This window comes from Megalops cyprinoides, chromosome 5 (genome assembly GCF_013368585.1).
Source record: "Megalops cyprinoides isolate fMegCyp1 chromosome 5, fMegCyp1.pri, whole genome shotgun sequence".
NCBI lineage: Eukaryota > Metazoa > Chordata > Actinopteri > Elopiformes > Megalopidae > Megalops > Megalops cyprinoides.
The window spans coordinates 15,898,075-15,904,074 of NC_050587.1; positions in this window are offsets into that span (position 1 = coordinate 15,898,075).

Sequence of the window (6,000 nt, forward strand, 5' to 3'; positions counted from 1 at the left end):
GAGAAAAAAACAAAACAAAAAAAAAAAAAACAGAATAGATATGATGAATTTGTGGAGTGAGCTGAAGTACACTTATTGGTCTTTTGAAATCAAAGCTTGAGAATGAACATAGATTCACGACACAGATTGTTGTGAAGCTGAAGTGTCTCCTGTTTATGAAGAATTTTTTGTAATGACATTGGTCTTTCAAGAAGCATTAGGACTAAATGGTTTGTTGGAGGTAGGCAGCGAAGAAATATGGTATGATATATGGTACCTGATGGTATGTGGAATGCATAGTGTTTAAACTCACTCAAGCTGAAATCTGTATGTCAATCACTGACAAGCATAATGATATGAAAGCATTCCATTCACATTGGAAAACATCATTCATCAGCTCAGTGATCTTTCAGTGTTTGCATGGCTTTTCTTTTGACGTACTGCTTTAAATGCATTGTGACCTCCAACTGACAGGTAGTACATTTTTTATGTTGGTTTCCGCTGGATAATAACAAACATTTGTAGTAACAAACGTTGTCATCTGAAGATGTAAGAACAATGTTTTAGCACTTTTTAAAACTGAGTTGCGCATTTTTTTTTATCTGCAGTTGGATGGATTATTATTGTATCCCATCCTGTTTTTTCACAATACTAGATATGTATTTTATTACTGTAGTACTGTGTGCAATTGTCTTTTTTAACAGAATATGTTTTTCATTGTTTGAAAAAAATGGTTCTGACCATACATAAATAGATATGTATTTTAGAGACCTAAATAAGATCACTTTTAATAGCTGTGAAACCTGTGCTGATGTTCTTTATAGATTGGGGCATTCACAAGCACAGTCCCCTGTACCTTAAGGGAAATGTGCACAGATATAGGCTGGTCTACTGCTTAAATGGAGGAACAGGACCCAGTGGAGCTCAGATATATCTAGTGTGACAGCACTGGAGATCTGTACTTCACCGATACTCTAAGAATGCAAACTAGAATGGAATTTTTCCATTAAGTGTAATGAATTTCAAAAATCGGTTTTACTTCCATACAGAAGTGAATGGAAAAAATGTAAATAGTAAACACAAGCACAGCCAAAATGGGAATTGTCGTTGGTAACCTCCAATGATATGTGCAAGGATGGCACATAGGTATGAATTAAAATTTCTACAAAGGGACTTTACAGGGATTGGGACCTTTGAATTGCTCAGCCATTTGTTAGTAATTATTGCTTGTCTTTGGATTGGTTTAAATAATCTTTTTGACCAACACTGTACTCATACAGACGAGCCATAGCAAGTGAAGTTAGAAGTATTTGCAGTAACTCTCTGCAGATGTTTCATATCAGATGACTGAGAAGAGTATACTAATGTCAGTTCAATTTGCTCAGCCCAGAGGAACTCAACAAGAAATATGGGAACATTTCTGATCATCTGTACTGCGGATGAATGGTCTTGAACATTTCCTAATCTTAAAACCTGGGCATTGTACATGGGGATATTGTAACATCTTCATCAAACATCAAAGAAGCTATGTGTGTCCACCAAACATTCAATACGAGTAGTGTAGTGAAACCATAAGACAATGAAAGTGCAGTATGTGATGTCCTTTCCTCCTGTCGTGAGGTCCCCCTTTTCTTCAGCAAACATCACCAGTTTTATTTAAAATGTTGCCTGATAATACCTTATGTGCATCTTTTTAACTATTTAACTTTACCTTTTTACCTTTGGCCTTTAGTCTGACACTTTTTATGCATATAAAAATATGCATAACTTCAACACAATGATTTTAAAACATAAAACTTAACCATGCAAAAACTAACAGATGGCAGGCAAGACAGACATTGCAGAAATGTATGTATAAATTCATGTGTGCTCCCCATTTTTAAAACTGCAACAAGGAATTGAATAAATATGGTAGTTTGGAATGATGCTTGTATATTCATGTGATTACCAATATGTGCCAGTAAGCCCCCCTAGTTTCCCAGGAACTGCCCTGGCACCATGCCCCTTGTGTAACACAGCCATACAAGTGTGTACAGAATTGTTCTGGGTCTATGACGTCTATGCATGTGTGTTGATGGTGTGTACAAATGTTTCCTTCAAGAAAGCCAGAATATGCCATGACCAGATCAATGGAAGACCAGTCTCTTATCAAGCGATTTCAGGCTATTCTAGACTATAGGACCTCTGAAGTGAATTAGTATTGAGTAAACAGAGAACTATGGGAATTTTTGGGGAAAATATTCTGCAGAACTTAGACGTCAGAACTTACTCAATTTGACACTGAGTAGACTTACAGCTAAAAATTCAGTTTTTATTTCTGTTGTGCACCCCGCCCCCATTGCTTTCTAGATACAAAAACACAAATGTTATATTGTAGTGGACAATGCATATGACATCATCACAGTTTATTTTTAATGAAGACAGTTAAATCAAACAAGAAAAGAAACTGAATAGAGTTGATAAGCACAATTAATGATTGTGAGCTGACCCTATATATGTCATGTCAGAAACTACAACAATGTACATCCATATTACCTGAAGTTTGACCACATAAATGGAATTGTTGTTTTATGTTTATTTGTGGAAACAGGTGACTTTGAACAAAACTGAAGGTAATTAAAACTGATAGAATTTCAGTGGGACTGAAGTTGATAGTAGAATTGCTTGGAATTGAACTGATCGGTAAGGTTTGCCAAGGGAACTGAATTGGAGTTTAATTTGTGGAATTGATCTGAACTCTAGGTCATTCCATACAAACTATCTGTAAATAAATTTATTTGGATTTTGCTTATTTAGCTTCCAGTCTCTTTATTTTATGAGACCACACTATTGTCTTTAGTCAGTCCAATATTACAGAAATATTTTTTTTTCTGGGATTTTTAAACAGTTTTACAAATGATCTAATTACACATGCATTTATTCATTGCACCTAGTCATAGTCTCATACTAAAAATGCTTACGATCATTTTTACTGAGACAAAGCCATCCCTGGATTCAGTCAACTTGTGTTCTTAATTTGTAGTCACAGTTATTGGCAGGCAAAATGTTTTTAACACAAGCACAGATTTTGATTAACTCTGGTGATATCTGGAAAACAAACATTTAATTAAACAGAATTTAATTAGAGATAGATTTAATTTATGGGTTATTATATATGGGTTATTATCTCCTCAATATACACACAATTAGATTTTGTTTAAAAACAATAAAAAAAATAATGCTGAAATGTGCCTCTTTCTGAAGTTGAGTCATATAGCACAAACACTTATCAGGGTATGTGAGCCTTGCATGAGTGGCAGTTGAGGTCTTGGAGAACAGTACAGGGAAAGGTCACTTACTCATATCTCTACAAGCACGGGTATACTGACCAATCCAAGCTCACACCTGGCTTGTGTCCTGTGACTCAGATTCCTCACACTTGGTGAAGTGGTGCACAGTTGATGGTGAAGTGTGCAAGACAGCAGGTGTCAAGATGACTCATTTTCTTCGACTGTTGATTGGTATCTTGATCTCATTAACAAGAGGACACTACATTTGTTAGTGTTATAATTATTATCACACTACAACTCCCTAGTGGAACAAGTTAACATGACCCAATTACTGGCAAGAAATCTTTAATGAAAAATATTAATAGAGGCTGTTCTAGTACATGGTTAATATATATAGGTTATCATTTGCAGAAAGGTGAGAAATGGAATACTGCAATGTTCTCTAGGGATCTAGGGAAGATAAACATAATTTTGCAGCTCCAGAAAATGGTAACATCGAATCTAAAATGGCATGTTATGTTTTTTAACGTCCAGCATTTACTAACATTTAACATTTTACTTCTTCATATACATGGATAAACAAACTGCCCAGTGTATTCACCGTCCGTAGTTCAAACTTCACACAAGCGGAAGCACAACACGGCTGTTGTGACTCTACCTTCCCTAAACACACGGTTGCCTAGTGGCACACGACGATTTGCCAGGCGCCCTAAACAGTGAAAGAGAACAGCTTTCCGAACTACACTGTGTCACAACCAAGCTACATCTAAAAAGAAAGTGGCACAATTGACACGATAATGATTTGTGGGTAAGACCAATGAATATTGCAACGTATATGTTTTGCGAAAGTCGGACCGGTCTTGGCAAATTCGTTAACCTTGCTATATATTGATACAACCATCTAACAACATTAAAATCGTTGCTATTTGATACTTGGACCGTTAGGATGACCCAGTTTAAAGGGTGACAGATTCATGATGCTATTAATTTAGAAACACAAAAAAGCCCTTGACAGCGTTTCTGTTGCTGCAAATTTCAAAGACGTGTTATGCAATTACCAGCGTTGCATTCAAAAACCGTCCTCGCTCCACAAAGTGAGTGACCCTCTTAATAAAAGTATTTATCGTACAACTATTTAAGGTACAATACAGTCTTATCAACTCTACACTGGCACCTTAACACGATTACGTGTTAAATGGCGGGGATACTAAGCATGTTATCAAAGCATTTAGGCACAGAATTCATGGTTTCATTGAGTAGACCATCGCAAAGAATTTGCATGTTTTGATTTGTTGAAAATTTATACCGTCTTATGTACAATCACTCACCATATGTAAGGTACACATTTATTCAGTTTAGCTGTTAGCCGCCAAAATGCACAACTACACTATTACAGATAGAATAAAACCTAATTGTTAGAAGTTGTTAAAAGTTAGCATATTGCATTTGACATTATTTTGATGCACTATTTTCCCTTTTCTGAAACTGCCTCCAATGGGTTTACAGAGCCTTGAGGTGACAAAATGATGTCACAGAGTCGATATCCAAATTCTTCTCAATTAATGAATGAAATTCTGCATCCTCAGAAGAATTTTAATGTCCCCGTTCCTGCCATTTCAGCTGCAACAGGTTAGTACCATCTTGCAACTTTACTATTGTTTTGGGGATTCCCAAAGTGTGGTAGCGTAGGATGGTGAAACTAGACAGATTGGTCTCTGTTGTTTAGTTTCCATGGAAAATTACGACCATAAAGTGTTCTGTAGTGACCTCATATGCCACTGAAAAAAATTATAAAGTGCAGTGTTTGTTCTACCTTGCAAAATGATGTTTATATTCCTTGTGTTTCATAAATATCCTTGTTCTCTTTGGCATATGAATTAAGCTATCCAAGGAGCCTATCCAGCTGTTCTTCCATATTATTAGCTTTTCCAGGCTTGATCAGTCAAGCTACCTTGGATCTGCAAACTACAGGAATGATGGGAATGTTAGCATGTTGTTCTTATAGTTGGTAGCCCAGAAGGAGGCCTTGATTAGGAGTTAACCTGTAGAGAGTGTACGCACCCTCAAAAAGCACATTTCACTCTCTTGATTTGGGCACCCAGAGGTATTTGCATGTTATATGGTGGTATAATAGTCGTCTGTTCAAAGCACTGTAGCCATTTATGGAACTGATAGAGTATTTGTTTGTTTTAGTGAGGGCTAGTCACACATTGACCATACCTTAAGATACAATAACTTCAACGTCAGAGGAGTGGACAGTAAGGAAACAGTATTATCTCTCCTTTGAAAAAAAATCTGAGTTGGTTATGCAGATTGATCAGTAATTTGCATTGCTTCAAGCAACGATGATCTATCTGGGTCATCAGAATAAACCTTTTAGCTTGTTTATTTCGTCATCATTTTCAGCCTAGTGTTTACAAAATTCCCCATAACATGCATTGTTATAGAGGCCAACTTCATGACTAGTCAAACACAGGTGGAAATGAGAGCAGAAGGTCTTAAACATTTGTGGTGAACATTCTGTGTTAAAGGGAAAGAGCATAATAACTGTGTGATATTTCATTACTGTTTCATCTGTAAATGTTTCCATAGTAATTTTAGCATTCAAGTTGCAAGCATCCTTCTGGTAGTTTGAAATTCAAAACTGAAATGAAAAAAAAAATGCACTCTTGAGCCAAATTGGTGATTACTATTATGAATGGCATATGCATGCTTTCCTTCTTGCCACCACCCACTTTAAGTTATTTTTAGA